Genomic DNA, 19779 nt, shown 5'->3' on the forward strand with positions numbered 1-19779 from the left:
CACAGTGTGTATATATGTATTACTTGGTGCGGATGCAGGCATGAACATGCCAATGTCCACATGTGATATCACAGGACAATATCTACTGTCATTCCTTATCTTCCACCTGATTTGAGGAGAGGTCTCATTATAGCTCACTACTGCATAAACTAGGCCAACAGGCCCATAAACCTTCAGGGATTCTGTTTCTGCTTATCTAAGTAAGGGGCAGTGAGATTATAGAAATGTGCAGCCAAACATGGCTTTATGTTGGTTCTGAAAATGTGAAGTCAGATCTTCATTCTTGTGTGAAAAGGGCATTACCCAATAGGTGAACTCCACTAGCACAGTTAAGAATGTAATTAAGTTATTACTTCTCTAGACAGGAATATATATATATATATATATATATAACTTTAATTATTTGAATTAAACATAACTTAATTATACTATACTTTTATTTTAATTATTATATAATATTTCCAACTATATTACACACACACAGACACACACACACACACACACACACACACACACACACACACACACATTCCAAAGCTTCTTTAGAAATCAGGTGTTTATTTTGTCTCAGGTTATAAAGGTTCAGATCTTAACGCCAGTGAAATCTTGTGACTGGGAGAATGGTGTATCTAGTCACCATGCATCCAGAGTAAGGAAGCTGAAAGAGATGAGTGCTGACGCTTAGGTGGCTTTATCTTTGTATTCATTACAAGTCATGGATGGTGCTTCCCACATTTAAAATAGTATTCTTTCTTCAGAACCTTCGTAGAAACACCCTTCTAGACACTCTCAGGGGCATGTTTCCATAGTCATTCTTAATCCCATTAAATTTAAATAAAGATTACATGTCACATCTATTCCAATTACAAGTCATGGGCCTTGGTAGCATCCTCTTTACTCTCTGCTTTCACACCACCTGCCAGTGGGCAGCACATGTATCTGCTTGTATTCTACCAAGCTCAAGCTTAAGCCATGGGAGAACTGGCGAAAAGTAGATCAGCATTGTAGAATACTCTTTCATTTAGTTTACTCCTATTTTCATGTTTTTGTTTGTTTGTTTGTTTGTTTGTTTGTTGTTTTAGTTTTTTTTTAACCTGGAAAAAGCAGTGGGAAGGATACATTATTAAACAGACCACTGATTTTTCCACTATAGTTCCTCAAAAGCTAGGACATTCACGAGTGGATCTGCTGTGAAGTCAATGTAGAAGGGACAGGTAACTTGCTAGCCTATGGGGCATAATAATGGCTTTCTACCTGTATATTTGAAATCATCTCGAATTCAAGCTAAATGAGAGGGAGAGTGAAGGAGTTACCTCAGCACTCTCGTCTTCTTCCTCTATTGTAGATGATCTCTAGTGCGTAGTTGTCCTGTCAGTGCAATGTGATGGTTTCTTTTAGATAGGATCACTTCTGGGTCAGAAGTTCTAACTGTGGGTAGTTTAGATTTTTAATATTTTTTGAATATCATTTCAATGAACTCATGACCAATCTGTGGACACATGCTCTTGAACTCACTTGTGTCATGATTGCTAGGTTATCTTGACCATAAAAGTAATTTTAAGGTCATTAAGACAATGTCTTTGTGCTGATCCATCTTTAAATAATATCATTTGAATAATAAAACTACATCCATAATTCTCCTCTTTAGTTGGAGAAGTAATCAGCTTTCTTTTACAATGGAATTTATGTAAGTGCATTTCAGGACATGGCAATATCTATACTTATAAACACTTTCTAAATCACTTTCTGTGAAATGACTGATGCTGCTCTCCACTGAATGCTACCGTGGTCTTCATTTGAAGGCAGTTTCGGTTACATTGCTAGGCATCCTTGGATACTTGTATTCAACAACACCTGTGTTTGGAGAGTAATGGATGAATGAAAGACTTTTGGGATATCTTATTTGACTCTTAGTAGTTAAATAGTAATGTGTTTGTGTTCACTCCAATCAAGCTTTTAAGGACGTAACAGGTGTGTAAAGTGGTACAAAAGCTTAGGCTAACCAATATGTTAGGGACCTTCTCTTATTACAATGTAATATTGTACCCCATAATGTGAGAGAAATTTGATCCTGTTTACCTATCCCCACTCATGATTTAATAAAAAAGCAAGATATTATGATTTATTTCAGTCTGCATTTATTTTTATGTTCCAACACTAAATATGAGCATCTGGTTTCATGAAGACATATGTCATTTGTAAGACTATGCCTAAATAAGCTTTTACTATATATGGGGATTATGGACTTGACTTTTATGGGTCATATATCGATACCTTATATGTTAGAATTAGTATGGCTCTGAAGTTTCTACTAAAAAAACCTTAAACTAATGAATGAATCTTCAAGTTACTATACTCTCCCATATGCTGGAATAGTTCCTCAATTTGTACGAAATAATGAACATCTTTGTCAAGTTGTAAGTCTAATCTCTTAAGAGAGGGAGTCACAAGGAAGACTTAACTGGAAACTGAAGGTAACAGACATAAATACAGTCTTTTGCACTACTTGTCCTGTGGTCACAATGGCACCTGTGTTGTGCTTGATGCAGTATGTGTGTCCATTCATCATCAGGGAGAAAAGGTAAATATTTTTTTTAAAAGAGGACAATTTGGTTTTAGTACCTTGTACCTAGAGTATCCTTGTCAGACAATGATGCTTTCATCCACAATCTGAAATGTTCAAGTAATTTAAGGTTTATGACACTTAATTTCATACAGGTGACAAAGGTGAGCTGACTTACTTGGTTACACAGAGATCTACTGGAGCCTTTGTTGTCTAAGGATTTTAGCCTAAAATTACATTGCTTAAAGTTAGATGTTGGTTAGTATTCACATTAGCCTACTAAAGACCTTAATTGAGGCCTATTTTATTTAGATAATTTCATTTACTTACATGACAAATTAAGATTTTATATTTGAAATTTTGCTTTGGAAATTTATTTATTTTGAGACAATCTTCAGAATCTGCAGTTGGCTAAATGGGAATGGGCTTTTGGTCTAAAACCCTTCTCTAGCAAGTGATCGAGTAGACGATGTGCATCAATTATACTGACTGGATTGGGGATGCCTTTTGCTGTAGTTATTTCTTATTACCATGACAAAATCAATCTAAAAAAGGAAGAATTCATTTATCTATAATTTATTAACTTTACATTCTGATCACAGCCCCCTATCTTCCCAGTCCCTTCTCCTCCATCTCTTTCTCTCCTTCATCTTGGAGAAGGGTGAGGTCCCTCACTGGGTACCAACCCACCTTAATGCCTCAAGTCACTGCAGGACTTGGTATATCCACTCCCACTGATACCAGTCAAGAGAGTAAAGGGAACGGGGTTCACAGACAGGCAATAGAGTCAGGGCAAGCCCCACTCCAGTTGTTGGGTAAGCTTATAAAGACCAAGGTGTACATCTGCTGCATATATGTGAGGGGCCTAGCCCAAACCCTAGCATATTCTTCAGTTGGTGGCTCAGTCTCTGTGAGCCCCCAAGACTCCAGGATAGATAACTCTGTTGCTCTTCCTTAGGGTCCCTACCTTTCCTAGGTTTCTCCATCCTTTCCCCAGTCTTCCACAAGTCTTCCCATGTTCCACTGTTTGGCTGTTCGTTTCTGTATCTGTTTCAGTCACCTGCTCAGTGGAACCTCTCAGAGGACAGTTATGGTAAGCTCCTGTCTGCAAGCACAACCGAGTATCATTAATAGTATCAGTAATAGGTTCCTGCACATGGGATGGATTTCAAGTTTGTTCAGTTATTGGTTGGCCATTCCCTCAGTCTCAACAACATCTTTGGGGAGGCTATGAGGGTGACTATCGCTGACTCCTAGCAGCAGGAGCCTGAAGTGGCCACCTCCTGTAATCAGGCAGAACTTCAAGTGGAGGGATAAGGACACCAACATACCAACCAACAAAAACATGGACTCAAAATTTGTCTTGCCTATAAGAAGTACAAGGGAAGAATTCATTTTAACTCATGGTTTGATTATGATGGAGAATGTCTGCCAGCAGAGGTATAGAGCAAGTGTTTGTCAAATTGTCTACAATCAAGAGTCAGGATCATCCAAAAGAATGTCTTCCTTTTATTCCCCTTCTAACGCTGTCTGGATCTCAGCCCATGAAATGATTCACCATTTATGGTGAATCTTTCCCTCTCAATTAAACGTCTCTGGAAACACACTCATAACACATACTCAGAGGTTTATATCAGGGGATTCTAAATCCAGGCAGGTTGACATTGAATATCAACCAGTATACCTTTCTTTGCTTTGACTCCATAAGTCCTTTTCTCTGAGTCCAGTGGTCAGGTACCTTCTCACCTTTTAAGTATTGAATAGTTTATGGGCCAGCATTAATATTCTTCCTCGCTAAAGGTAGGACAATGCCTGTAAGTCTACTATCCTGTATCAGCAGTCATGGTTGAGAGTTGGGAGATAATGGGCTGGGAATGGGAAAGTAAATGAAGGAGAAGCTGTCTCACTGTCTGTGGGCTGATGTATACACTGGAGTTTATCTTTCTTACTTTTCCTTTGCCGGTAGAAGTAAAAGTGTTGTTCTATCTACTGGATTAATATGTTGTTTTCTCCTTGAAGATGCCCTTACTGAGAAGCACCAGTAACAAACAGATACAATTGAATTACATTCCTGGTGGCTACTTTAAAGTAATATTTATTTTCTTCAAAGGAACTGAACTCTAACTGGCATTGGTAACTGCATAGTATTCACCTGATACTATTTCTTAAAAGTCATGCTAATTGAAACATCAATTAGAAATCATTTCTCTAGATAAGTGAACTTTCTGGTAACAGGACAAGTGTTTGATGTTTACTGAGATGATTAGTGACTATAAAATTTACTTATAATTAAGAAAATGATAAACCTTTGTGTGGTTAACTATATACTCTGTATATGGCAGAATATATACATCACTACAGCCTGTTTTATGGAGTTCCTTTCTCAATGACAGGCTATATTGACATATATGCAATGGAATAATAACTCATTTATATAGGTCACTTCTGTATATGATAAGAACATAGTTTTGTATTTGTCTTTGGTTCTAGAGATCTCAAAGTTAAATAGGCAGGAAACATCCACCTATGTTTTCTTTTCATCTTTTTCCCCACTACATTTCAATTGCTCTAGGCATTTGTATCCATGACTACATAACAAAACATCACAAACTTACGAACTTTCTAGATCAGCTCAGTGGTTTCTCGGCTCCAGGATTCACAATGGCAAAATCAAAGTTGGCTTTAAGTTGATTAAGGTGTGCCAGCATCTTCCCTGTGATTTTAGTATGGGGGTTTCCTTCCTGGCTGTCAGCTATAATCTTCAGAAGGCTTTACCCATGCTGCACGGCTTCCCTGCGTGAGCGAGTAAGCAATAGAACAGAAAACCTTCTCTTAAATATCCCTCATTTTTTCCTTTCATCACATTTTTCCTCTCCTATTCAAGTGAGGGTTTATCATTTTCAGAAACTAAATTAATTATAATGGGTCTATTTAAATAATTCAGAATGATCTTCTTACCTCAGTGTTCATACATTTAATTATGTCTGTCCTCTGCCTTCTTTGTTGCAAGATAGTAACCTCAGTAATTTTAGGATTGAGATGTAACGACTGTTGAGAAAATAATCCTTACCCAACTGATGGATCTATTGCTTTATTCATTGTTTGTATGTTTTATGAATATGTCATAATACAGTTTTAGAACTCAACTGAGAAATGTTTCATGGGCAGTAGATCAATAAATAATCAGATGAATCCAAATGTAAAGGGATCAGTTTTAGATACTGAGGGGAAACTTGTATTTAAAATGTAATATGTCATTTCATTATTGAAATGTTAGTATTAGAACTTTGAAACTGACATTTACAAATATTGAATGTCTCCCTTAATAGTTTCCTGTGCTTACTAAACAAAGTAGATTTTTTATTATGGATATCATTTTATTACTATTAAGTCACTCTCTTCTCTTTTCTGATCAAGTTTATGAAGCAATTTCTTTACTATAACAACTTTATTATTTTCTAGAACTTTAAATTGTTTGGATGTTCAAAATGTAAACAGAACTGCTAATAAAACTTGCCAATTCTTTTCATGAAGATCTGCCGTGAACATGTGAGCTTTTAAGAGCAGACAAAAATAAAACTGAGAATGAGCCTAACCATTAACCAATGTTAGGATTCCGAACCTTACATTAATTTACTGTGGCTTCTTCATTTGTAAGTGATCTTAAGTTTGGTGCCCTGGACACACTGTGGGCAGAGACTGAAATGTTTAGCCCTGTGTTTGGGTAGAAGTTGACTGGAAACTAGTGAGAAAGGACTTTTAGGAAGAATATAGGAGTAAAGAGACATCTATGCCTTTCTTACAGTGAAATCATTCAAATCAAAGAACCATGTCTTTGAGCAATTAAAATAGCCTTTCGTTTTTTAGCCCCATGTGGCACTGAGCATAACATTATGCAGTCGAGGTCCACATGAATAGATTCATGTAGCCGCAACTTCTTTTGCATTCTCTCTCCAACTTTGGTCATCTATCCCAGATCACTTTTTATTTTTCTAAATAAATTTTCTTGTTCAGACTTTCTTTCGGTGTCAGCTCTCAACAGATTGTCTTTAAAACAGCTTAGTTCAACTTCATCCTTAGAAGAGAGCCTCTGTCACACTCACCACCACCCTGACAACACCTTTAAAATTCTGGGATTTCAGCTCTTTTCTTTCAGGACATTAAAGACACAAACACTTGCTCTTCTCAGGGAGCCATCGCCTGCTGAACTGTGAGGAATCTGAAGGAATATTTCCTTTATTTTCCTTCTGCATTTTATGCTTATTTATTTGTTCAGTTAGTTAGTTTTTGATCATTTTGAGGAAAGGTCTCCATAACTCATTTTGCAGACCAGGTTAGTCTTGAACTCTGGTGTGCTAGGAATAAAGGTTTTTGCCATCATGCCCATCTCCTCTGCCTTTTAAACTTTAAACATGTTCTTTTAGTTTGCAACATTTTTAGTTTTTAATATTTTGTGCTTAGGATTCATTTCCTTTTGTTCTACAGCAAAGCTTAAGATTCCTTTTCCTGCTTGGTGTTATGGCCTCTTGATTTTTGAATGCCAACTGCACTCAGGTCTCTCCGCTGTTTCCTGCAGAAACTCCATATAAACACATACATGTCAGTGTTTCTTTGTCTCTCTGTCTCTGCTTCTGTCTCTCTCTCCCTCCCTCATCTCCACCTTCCCCAGCTTATTCCTCAGTCACAGTGCTTAACTCTTCACATGCTTTTGATTTATGGTCTAGTCTGGTACCATAAACTGATTTTAAATCCATCTACTTGTTCACAGATACATGTTAACATTTTTAATCCTCAATGCTCTTTTACTTTAACATATTATTTTTAGTATTTTTTCCTTGAAATACTTTCAAATGTATTTTATATTTCCCTAAAGATGATAACCCGATACTCTTTGAACCATATCTGATAACTTCTGAAGTTCAGTGTCTGATCTGTGCTGTGTGCTGTCCCTTGGCTGCTTTTGATTTCTGATAAATCTGATGTTTAAGTACACCTTTTTCACCGATTTTTAAAGATTACAGCAATTCATTAAAATATAGGATGAAAGTGAATTGATCCAGAGAGTTTTTGCCCACTATTGGTCAGCTTCTGGAAGAGCAATCCCAATTGGGATTCAAGCCACCTGAGAAATGTCAACCTGGCTGTCAATCTGATCAGGGCCAGCCTTAGAAGTATAACTTCTTGGTGACATTTATCCTTCATATATGTTCAGGGCTAGACAACTCTCTCTGCAGTTAAGACGAATTGGGATAGTATCATTAAGCATTTTGGATTCACTGGAGGACGGTTCTCTGTATGTTACCTCATCACATGTCTGGACTCCCTCTTTATCTCAGTTATAGAATTATGAAGAAAGCAAAGGTCAGTGATTGCCAGAGCCATCTTGCCCTTTGCCCTGAAGTAGCTTTTGTAGCTTATGAGTCTTCATCCTCTCTTGGATTTTTTTCCCTATTATGTTCTTGGTAGCTTTTTAGGGCACTTAATAATTCAGAATGCGATGAAGTATTCTTGGTTTTACTCTTAGTAGCACTTTTGTTGCATCCTTGGAAGAGAGAATGATGTCTCTCCAAGCACGCTTATGCTCTAATATCTAGAACAGAATGTGGGAACCTTTCTATGCAATATGGCAAGAAGAATTTCAGGTTGTAGATGAACGAATGTGCTAATCAGGTAACAGAAAGCAATGGCAATTTTTATAGACGGCCTGTGCTTAATGTAACCACAGCACCGGGCTAAGTTAAAGGAGGAGGCAGGAGAGTTAGAGTGATGCCATATGAGATAGACTGTTACTGATTTGAAGATGAAAGACAGTCATGAGCCAAAGAATGTAAGCAGCATCCAGAGACTGGAAAGAGCAGTGAAACAGATTCTCCCTCAGAGCCACCAGAAATGCAGCCCTGCCAATGCCTTGAATTTAGAACAGTCAATCCCACTGTGGATAGCTGACCACAATTACAAAATCATACATTTGTGCCATGTAAAGCCATTAGGCTTATAATAACTCATAGCAGCATCAATGGGATAGTAATGTACCTTGACATACTAAAAAATAGAAACTATATTTTTAATAATATATAGTTAACTATATAAATATATAAAAATAAATACTAAAATATGACAATAAAAATGATGTTATCCCCACATTTCCAAGTGTGCCAATCATGTAATAATATTATTCAAAACTTCATACCCTAAGATGCTATCAGGTTGATAGGATAGCAAGCATAGGAAGGGTAATTTTTATTTGATTGAATTTTAACAGTTTGTAATACTGATCTGTTATTTATACATTAACTTGAAGGCAAGAAACAATTTTTCCAAGTAGTATGCAAATATGCTTTTTTCTGGCAAAGTGATAGACACCGACTTTTTCTCCTTTTTGTTGGCTCATTTCCTCCAGAGTTGTAGCTAAGAATGAAATGGAAATTTTTGCTAAAAATATTATCTTGGCATTTTTAGCAAATAGAAGGTAAATTGCTCTAGTTCTGATCTTTTATTGCATATGAGTGCTTATGATGAGAGCTTTTAGGTTTGTTTAAATAACATTGCTTAATGAACTTATTCCTTAAATTAAAACCAAACGTTGATCTATGGAAAGCATGCCAAGTTCCTCAGCGTTAACATTATGTGTCTGCTCAAGGCAGCTGCTAATCCTGAGACTGGCACTGAGCAGGTAAGGAGCCTGGTGCTGGGATCCTGAGGCTCAGTACGATGAGAGAAGCTTTTCTTCCAGACAGCATGGGATGCTTCTTTATTTTAAAGTTTATTTGAAGCTCAAGGAATAGAGATAGAGATATACACAATGTTAATTTGACAACCTGCAAAGGTGACATGGAGAGAATTATACTATTATATTATATTATATTATATTATATTATATTATATTATATTATCCTATCCCTTCCACTAGCTCTGAAGCCAGTTTTCTTTCCAATATGTAACAATTTTTTATTTGTTTTAGTATTTTTGTCTTTTAAGACACATTCTTTTCTCATAGAAGATATCCTGATTATGGTTTTTCCTCCCTCTACTCCTCCCAGTTCCTCTCCACTTTTCTGCACTTTCTGATCTACTCCATTCCTCGTACTCTCTTGTCACCAAAGAACACCATTCAAAGAGATAATAACCAAACGTGACAAAATAATATAAAATAAAGTAAGGTGATGCAAATGCTATCATATTTAAGTTGGACATGGCCACCCGGGAGAAGGAAAACATGTCCCAAAAGAAGACACAATAATCAGAGACCCTCTTATTCACACATTCAGGAGTCCCATAAAAATACAAAGCTGGAAGCTATAATATGTATGCAGAGGACCTGGTATAAACTCATTGTAGGCCCTGTACTTGCTGCTTCAATCTCTGTGAGCTCATATCTGTCTTAGTTGATTCAGAGGCCTTGTTCACCTTGTGTTTTCCATTCCCTCTGGCTCCTAGAGTCTTTCTGTTTCCTTTTCTGGGGGATTCCCTGATCTCTAAGTTCTAAGAGGAGGAATTTGATGGAGGCTTCCAATATTCTCGTTCTCCCCCCCCCACCTTTGCATTCTCTCTCTCTCTCTCTCTCTCTCTCTCTCTCTCTCTCTCTCTCTCTCTCTCTCTCTCTCTCCATAATGTCTGGCTGTGGGGGTCTCTGTATCTGTTCCCTCCTGCTGCCAGAGGAAAGCTCTCTGATGATAAATGGATAAAGCGCTGATCTATGGGCACAGCAGAATATCATTAGGAATCATTTTATTGATTTTTCTTTTAGACCAGTAATGTTTGGTTTGACTTTACATCTCTAGGTTAGCTAGTCTCGTGTTCTTGCTTAGGCAATCATTATCTTAGGCCTTAGGTCAAATCAGACATTTGGTTGGCTACTCCCACAAGATCTGAGCCACCATTGCCCTGAAATACTTTTCCCCACAGCATTAGGTTTCCATACGTGCCCAAAAGCTCCCCCTTATTCTATCCATCTTTTCATGCAATCTCTCTCTCCAACTCTCCTTATCTAATTGCTCTGCTTCTGTCCCCACCTGCACCAAGTCTGCTTGTAAAATCTTCCCCTCACAGGGAGATTCCTAAATCCCCTGACTCCTCTACTTTATCTCTCCCCTCTGGGTCTATGAATTGTAGCTTGATTATCATCTGCTTAACAGCTAATATTTCTTTATAAATGAATACACACTGTATTTGTTACTCTTTGAGTTAGCTCATGCAGGATGTTTTTCTAACTCTATCCATTTTCATTTGTCTGTAAATTTCTTGATGTGATGTCATTTTAATAAAGCAGCTAAGTAATACTCTATTATGAAAATGTACCACATTTTCTTTATCTGTTCTTTGAGGGGCACCTAAGGTGCATTCTGTTTGGAGATTCCTTTCGATAGGATGGTGAGTTACTGTGTTAGTTCTACTCCGTGAGCATGGAAGATAACTTCCGTCTTCTGACATCTCCAGCTTTTCTTTCTTCAAAAACTTGAAGTTTCTGTCATACAGGTATCTCATTTGCTTGATTAGGGTTGCCCCAAGATATTTTATATAGTTTGTGACTATTGCGAAAGCTGTTGTTTCTTTTATTTCTTTCTCAGTCCAGTTTTCATGTAGGGGAGCTCTGAATTTATTTTTTCAGGTAACCGTTTGTCCTGTCACATCTCTAACGGTGTGGATCTCTGTCAGATATAGGAGGTCCTTGGTAGAAGTTGTGGGGTCACTGAAGTGTGCTGTCGTACTATCTGTAAATATTGATACTTCTTTCTTTCCAACGTGCATTCCCTTAATCTCCTTTAGTTTTCTTATTGCTCTAGTTGGAACTTAAATTTCCATTTCAATAGTAAATTAAGAGTGAACAGACTGATCTTGTTCATGATTTTAGTAGAACTGCTTTGAGATTCTCTCCATTTAATCTGATGTTGCCTATAGACTTGCTGTAAATCGACTTCACTATGCTTAGGTATGCCCCTCGAATTTCTGATCTCTATAAGACTTTGATCATGAAGGGGTGTTGAATTTTGGCCAAGTCTTTGTTGCAATCTCATGTGATAAATGTGGGATTTTTTTCTTTCAGATTGTTCATATAGTGTTACAATGACTTATTTTCATATGTTATACCAAGCATACTTGATCATGGTAGGTGATTTTTATGATGTGTTCTTAGGATCAGTTTGTGAGTATTTTCTTTTTGAGTATTTTTGCATCTGTGATCAGAAGGGAAATTGGTCTATAATTCTCTTGTTTTGTTGAGGGTGACCATAGCCTCATAAAATGAATTTGGCAGTGTTCCTTCTTAATCTATGCTGGCAAATAATTGGAAAAGTATTGGTGTTAGCTCTTCATAGAAAGTCTGATTGAGTATTCTGCTATGACCATCTGGCCCTGATCTTTCATGAGTTGGGAGACTTTTAATGACTGCTTCTATTTCCATATGAGTTATAGATCTATTAGATTGTTGATTGGATCTTGATCCAACTTTGATAAGTGGTATCTATTCAGAAGATTATCCATTTCTTTTATATTTTCTAATTCTGTGGAGAACAGATTTTTAAAGTTTGAACTAATGATTCTTGGACTCCCTTATTGTGTATTGTCATACTGTTCCTTTCAATTCTGATTTTGTTAGTTTGGATATTCTTCTTCATTCATCTCTTAGTAATTGTGTATAAGGGTTTGTCTATCTTGTTGATTTTGTTATAGTACTTAACCAATTGTTTTATTGGTTCTTTGTATTTTGTTTTTGTTTCTGTTTTATTAATTCTATTTATAAATTTGACTATTTCCTTCCATCTACTCCTCTTGGGTATGCCTGCTGCTTCTTTGTGATCTATAGCTTTCATTTGTACTATTAATTTGCTAGTATGAAATATATCCATATTTTTTAAATGTAGGTATTTAGTGCTATAAAAGTTCCTCTCAACACTGCTTTCATTGTGTTACATAAGTTTTGGTATTCTTTGCAATCATTTCTGTTGAATTCTTGAAAGTCTCTGATGTCTTTATTTTTATCTTTATTCAGCTATCATTGAGTAGAGAGTTACTTAGCTTCCATGAGGATAAAGGCTTTCTGGTTTTTCCCTATTGTTGCAGAAGTCCAGCATTAATCTGTGGCAGCCTGATAGCATACAAGAGGTTGTATTTTTTATCCTTTGTAACTTGCTTTTAACCAAGTCTGTAGAAAGTTCTGTGAGATGCATATTCTTTTGTGTTTGGATGAAATCTTTGTAGTGATCTGCAAGGCCCATTTGGTTGATAATGTCTGTTAGCTCCAGAATTTCACTGTTAATTTTTGTCTAGATAATCTGTCATGCATCTCATTACTGAGAGTTGGGTACTAAAGTGACCTACTATCAGTTTGGAGGGTCAGTGTCTGATTTAAGCTTTACTAATATTTCTTTTATAAACTGGAGTGTCTAAATGTTTAAGACATAGATATTAACAAAGGATTCATCATTCCTGGTGGTGTTGGTGCATATTTTAATCCCAGCACTTAGGAAACAGAAGCAGAAGGATCTCTGTTAGTTGAAAGCCAGCCTGACCTAAAGAGAAAATTCTGTGACAGCGAGGGATTTACACAGAAAAACCCTGTCTTGAAAGGAAAAAAGAATCAAAGGAAGAAACAAATAAACAAAACAAAACAAGAATTGAGTTATCGTCTTCATTGAAATTTCTTTTATACATATGAAATATTCTTTCTAGCCTCTTTTGATTACTTTTGGTTTGAAGTCTATTTTGTAGATATAGCAATGGCTATACCAACTTGCTTTATAGCTCCACTTGATTGGAAAATCTTTTTCCAATCCTTTTCTTTGAGATAATGTCTATCTTTGATGTCAATGTATGTTTCTTGTGTTTAGCAGAAAGATGGATTCAGTTTTAGCATCCATTCAGTTCATGTAAGTCTTTTTATTGGAGAATTGAGTCTATCGATACTGAAAAAAATCAATGGCTAAAAATTATTAATCCTTATTATTTTGTTTTTGTTGTTGTTATGGTTGTGGTTGTTGTTGCTGGTGGTTTGTGTGTGTGTGTGTATGTGCATGTGTGTGTGTGTCTATGTGTGTGTGTGTGTGTATGTGTGTGTGTGAATATGTATGTCCTTAAAAATATAGAATGCTTCACTAAATTGTGTATCATCTTTGCTCAGCAGCCTTGTTAATCTTCTCGGTGTTGTTCCAATTTTAGTATACAGACCACTGAAGTGAACACCATGCAATTGTTTTTAATCAAACTACAAAAGAGTGTCCAAATAATATATATATATATATATATATATATATATATATATATATATATATATATATCAAGGACATAAATTTGTCAATCAAAAAGTGAAATGATGAATCGACAGTTTTCTGAACTATAAACACAAAGGTCTATAAAATAACAGTTTAAAGAAGAGATCAACATCCCTAGGTATCAGAGAAATGCAAATTTAAATTACTTCAGTAAATCTCCTCAGTTCAGTTATAATAACTATCCTCAAGACATATGACAACAAATATTGGAGATTAATCAGTGGTCCCACTCTAAATGAAGACAGCCCCTGTGGAAATCATTTTTAAGGTTGTTCTAAAAATGAAAAATAAAATAATCATGTCTCATTTGTTTCACTCTTGAACATGTATACTAAGAGATTTTCATACTTTGCTACAGAGTTTTTTCACTCCAAATTTATTGCTAAATTGAACAATGTTTTACAGCAAATGAACATTAATTTCATATTTAAAATGGAATATAGACAGCAGTAAAAAAATAAAGTCACAAAATTTGCATGAAAGTAAATTCACTTAGAATATTTAGTATAAGAAAGCTCTACAATCTCAGGAAAAAACTACTCAAACCCTATGTTTTCTGTTATATGTGTATTCTAGGCTGTAATGTACACATGCATATGTGTAAACAAATTTGTCTGTGGGTATAGAGTCGCATACAGATCATTGAAGACAGAAGGTTAATAAAAAGATAAAATGCGTACAGGTTAGGATGCTATTTTATGCTTCATTAAAGTTATTTTTAGCTCCTCAGTGTCCATGAAAAACAAGTCTTGAAATGGGCAGTGTCCATAGGTAATTTCATATCCTTATGGGAATTACATGGAAATTATAGGAATTACCTTATGGGAAGATCTGAATTTTAAGTTATAGCTTACCTGTTCCTGTAGTCTTTAGTGCTTTATAAGTACTAGTAAACTTAAATTTTTTTTTGGTTCTTTTTTTCGGAGCTGGGGACCGAACCCAGGGCCTTGCGCTTCCTAGGCAAGTGTTCTACCACTGAGCTAAATCCCCAAACCCTAAACTTAAATATTTTGTTATTGAAATATTAATACTAGCTATACTAATAAGATAATGTAACAATTGCTAGGAATATATTACAATAGTCATAATTTGAAATTCTTATGAATTCTTAGGAACACTAGTACTTAAGCATAATACATAAGAATTTTGAAAACAAAGAAGCAAAATTTATTTAATATAGAAAGCACTGTTTATTAAAGCACATTTTGGTTATTGATGGAATACTCTTGAATGCCTATTAAAGCTTCTTGGCTTTATTTGTATCATCACTAAAATGGAAGGAAATACACATAGTGGATTTAAAATTAGGCCCTCTCTAATATTCAGTTTTAGTCAGAGAATGATGGGTGGAAATGCTCCTTTCAAGATAATACCTAGAGTGCATTACTAGATGATATCCCCTGTGGAAAGAGAGAAAGTAGGAGATACATCCTCAGGTGGCTAGTACAAAGTTCTTTAAGTTTGCTACAGTTCTCACATAACCCTTGCTGGCTGTTTTACAGATCTTTTGATGGTGTTGGTGTTGGTCACTCCTACAGAGGGCTACTAATGAACTAAATTTTCTCTTTACTGGCCATCATTTATTTCTTCTTATTTAAAAATTTGGAGACATCCTTCTATGGAAAATATGTTACTTCTGCTCATCTTGCTTGTCTGTAAAAACCATTCAATAAAGGTAATAATAGCTCTTAATATTTGCCTGTAGTTGCAATTAAGAGGTTTGCCAAAGGCCAGTTTTGTACTTTCTGACTTTCTATACAATATACCCTGTCCTTTATTCAAACATTTGACAGATATTTGCTCTAGCTTACTTCTGCTGATAAATTTTTTTGTATAGTCACTTCAGGGAATTATTTTTATTCCAGTGCCTGACTACCTGCATAAGAAAATGAATTGTAAAGTTCCTTCACAGGAAGAAGTAATGAGCTTTTAGGTTGTGAGTGGAAGGATACCTCCTTATTTGTCTTGACACAAATCAGCAACATTTTTGAAAGACAAGCTTCATTCAGGTAGAATTTCAATTTTACGTATATTGACTGTATTTGTTAAATAAATGTTGAATAAACTGCTATAGAAGTTTATCTCCAAATATGTAGAAAATAAATTATGTGAAATTCTTTGAAGGCTACGACATAGGTCATCTCAGTTATTATATTTTACTGTCCAGTTTAAAATGGCAACAGTACTGACAAATGAAGAAAAATGAAAGCATTTTATTTACAAAAAGACTTGATGGGACCCCACTTACTTAAAATTTTGAGTTGTCATTCAGAATGCCTTGATGAAAAGGACTTTTGAAGACATAGACTGTGCTCTCGAGAAGTTTCAAGTAATGAGGTTAGTTAATGAGTGGTCAGTTATTATGACTACTGGGACATATTATCATGTGAAGTAAATAGTATGCTAATGCCACCAAAGTAAAGGAGAATTATACAGTCTTGGATTAAGGAAAAATCTCAAACAAGATACATCCAAAGGATTAAAGAAAAAAACTAGCAGAAGTAGATAGGAACATATTTTTAATGGACAAAAGATAGTAGATAAGCCATAAAGGTTTACTGATCAGTCAGTGGTAGGAGATAAAGGAGGAGTTTTATTAGGTCTCTTAATTTTCTGAACTCAGGTCATAATCTCCCTGACATGCTTGAAGACAAATGCACTGAATTCATTGACATCTGTGTTTTGATGACACTTGAGATATTTAAATCATATCATATTATGTAGATCAGGAGGATAAATAAACCTAGAGGCATTAGGAATCTATCATGCTCATATGTTTGAATATAGCCAGGGACATTGCCTAAAAATAAACATTAGGGAGAATTTTTCACTTTGATACAATTATGATTGGCAATTATATTTTTTCTCTATAGGCTTCATTTTAAAAGTCTAGTATACTTTAATGATTTATGTTACAGTGCCTCTATTCGCTTTAAAACAGTTAACTAAAGTCATACTATTTTAGATTTTTTTTTTAGATTGATCTATCTAGTTACATAAAATCATTCTTTATTCCCCACTATCTCCACCGACACTTTTAAATTGAGCACTGTGAATCGTACTTTGAAATGAAGGTGTAGGTCTGTTTTAACTTTTTACCATGTAATAAAATTTGTGATTCAAAGTTTCTTTCAAATAAATGGGCTTGGCTTGAAGACAAGTCATGTCAAACAAGAATTTCCACATTTTAAGGCCCCACAGGAATCTGTCTAATGGAATATAAATTATGACTTTATTTTTCAGAAGACTACTAAGAGCCAAGTGACTAGACTAGGCAATAGTATAATATAAAATATATATCACATCATCACTGGTAGATTTGTCTCATTAACACCGGGGAAATTCATAATTACAAATTTTAAAAGCACATATTTCCTTTTAGAATCACATCTTTTATTTGGAGCAAATTTCAGCATATAGAATTTTTAATCTTAAAACTTAACACATTTCTTAATCCTTATATTTTTCATGAGTTTGATTATGGCATTTAAAATGCTTAATTATTCTTTAGAAAGAGTTCATAACATCTTTAATAATATTTCATATACCTGATATATAAATTAATTTTTCTATAGACTTCTATAATGTGGGTTACTTTACATAATAAAATAGAAATTTTAGTTTAGGGACATGCTGTTAACTCCATAAGAATTAGTACAATTTAAAATAATAGGTGGAAACTTAAAATTGTATATGTAATCTAATTTTCAAAATTGGGCCATCTGCAAAATTTACAATTCTAAATGGTGTCATAAATAGTATTACCTTTTAAGCGAGGTAACAAAAAAAAGTCAGCATTTTGCAATTTAAAAAGCAGAGTCATATTCTAAGGTAATTTTGACTCTAATCCAAAGAGAACTTGGGAACATTTTTAAGTTTGAGTGACTTTCTCCCATTTGGAAAGAGCCCAAGTGAGCTGATCACAGAACTTGTTTTCTGTTATCCGGCACTCTACCAAAATATTTCTTGTAGCTTGAAAATAATAAAGATTTTGCAAGCCCCAGGAGGTCTTTTTTGATCCAGGAATGAAGTTACCCTGGATTCATATAACTGGAGTTTGACTTCCTCTCAGTCATTGAAATGTAAAACCCTTCCATTTATTGGTATGGAATAAGGAAAGTCTAAAGATTTCCAAACTTTATATTTACTGAAGTCAGTACATAGCCAAAGTTTTGTTTCCATCTCAGTACAACATGGTGTAAAAAGCAAAAGCAATACAGAAAGGAATAGAACTCCTTAATTAAAATCAACTATCAGAAGGAGCTTTTATTTACCCATCAAATCACCCCTGTAGGGAATGTCCGGGCAGGGAGGCAGGAAGGTAGTTGGGGAGGAGGAACACCTTTATAGAAGGAGGGAGAGGGGGATAGGATAGGGGACTTATGGACAGGAAACTCCAGGAAAGGGAATAACATTAGAAATGTAAATAAAAATTATCCAATCAGAAAAGTTTCTCTGAAGAAAAATTACAGTTTTTGTTTTTACTATAAAGTTTATTTTATTCATATTTAATTATTTAGAATGATGGATATATGGAAAAATGAGGCACTTGATATTTTATCTCTTTATCATTATGAATTATAGAAATAAAAACAAATTTTCAAATCTATCTTCACTTTATAGTCCATGCATTTACCTCATAATGTTCTTTACCCATGATAACTAGAATATTTATTGTTACAAAAAGGTATTAAAAGTCAAGAATAATTTATAGACCCTTTTGTGTGACTTCAATTGTATTGATACAATAGACACCTAAATTATTGATACACCTCAATGGTACAGTAAATTTATAGCTTGTCTTAAAGCCAAATATAGGTTTTTATTAATAATTCCAGGTCATGTGTGTCAGATCAAGTATGTGTGCTGGGGTGGAGGGAGGTGTCGATGTGTAATTTTCAAATGGTTTCCTTAGTGTGAAATTGAAAATATGATTCAGTTTTATTTTATCGAATCATCTGAGTCAAAGGAAATAACTCAAAACTTGTGTGCAAAGTGACCATTATTCATTTGTCAGGGGAAAAGGAATTGAAGCAACATGTTTTTCCCATGTGTACTTCACAGTTTGCACACGCACAGAGGGTTATAATGTAATGCTCACAGTGCCCGTACTTATTTTTATACACCAGGGAACGATAAAATATAGAGGAATGTGTACTTCCTGTCTTAACATAATTTTAAACCAGAGTTATTAAAATGTTTAGTTTCTCTTTACACTTGTCTGACCTCTTGCAAGGAGAAGGACCCTTGTCTTCCCTCTTGCAGAGAGGAATAGGATGGAAAAAAGAAAGTTGAAGAAACAGACATGGGAGACAAAGCATGGAGAGATGATGGATGGGCTGGGATTAGGTGTATCCACAAGTTCCAGGAGCATCAGCAAGACATTTTAAATTATTACTCAAGGGCATGTCATATTCTTAATATTAAATTGGAATTTAATTATTTAATGTCAACTGCCTCACTCAGGTTTAAGAGTTTGGGAATCATAGTGTATAACTTTAATCTCAGCACGTGGGAGGCAGAAGAAGGTGAATTTCTGAGAATCTGAAGCAACTCTTGTCTGCACACCCTATCCCATGGCAGTTTGGGCAGCATAGTGAGACCTTGTCTCAAAGCCATCCAGTCAAAGAAACAGTCAACCATCCATCCAACCAACCAATCAACCAACCAACCAACTAACCAACCAACTAACCAACCAACTAACCAACCAACTAACCAACCAACTAACCAACCAACAAACCAACCAATCAACCAACCAACCAAAAAAAAACCTACAATGGGGAATATCAGAGAAAGGGGAAAACAAGAAGAAATTGTGATCTGCAGTTTAATTAAGTCACTGTCTAAACCTTTCTTTCTTATTGGATGTTTAATGCAACTAAAAACAACAGTGTTTCATGTTTTTACAAGAATATTTAGGCAATAAGGTAGGAGAAGCCCTATCAATTT

The 19779-nt window shown here is 35.2% G+C and overlaps 1 protein-coding gene and 1 non-coding gene across 3 annotated transcripts in view; one reads left to right on the plus strand and one right to left on the minus strand.

The window, feature by feature from the left end:
- Agmo (alkylglycerol monooxygenase) overlaps nucleotides 1-19779 on the plus strand; it is a 331357-nt gene that overhangs the window by 227076 nt on the left and 84502 nt on the right. The window lies entirely within an intron of this gene.
- On the minus strand, nucleotides 13635-13739 carry LOC120093298 (U6 spliceosomal RNA). Its single transcript, XR_005486405.1, has one exon. It is a non-coding gene; the product is annotated as a U6 spliceosomal RNA (small nuclear RNA).

The sequence above is a fragment of the Rattus norvegicus genome, chromosome 6, assembly GCF_036323735.1.
Source record: "Rattus norvegicus strain BN/NHsdMcwi chromosome 6, GRCr8, whole genome shotgun sequence".
Lineage (NCBI taxonomy): Eukaryota > Metazoa > Chordata > Mammalia > Rodentia > Muridae > Rattus > Rattus norvegicus.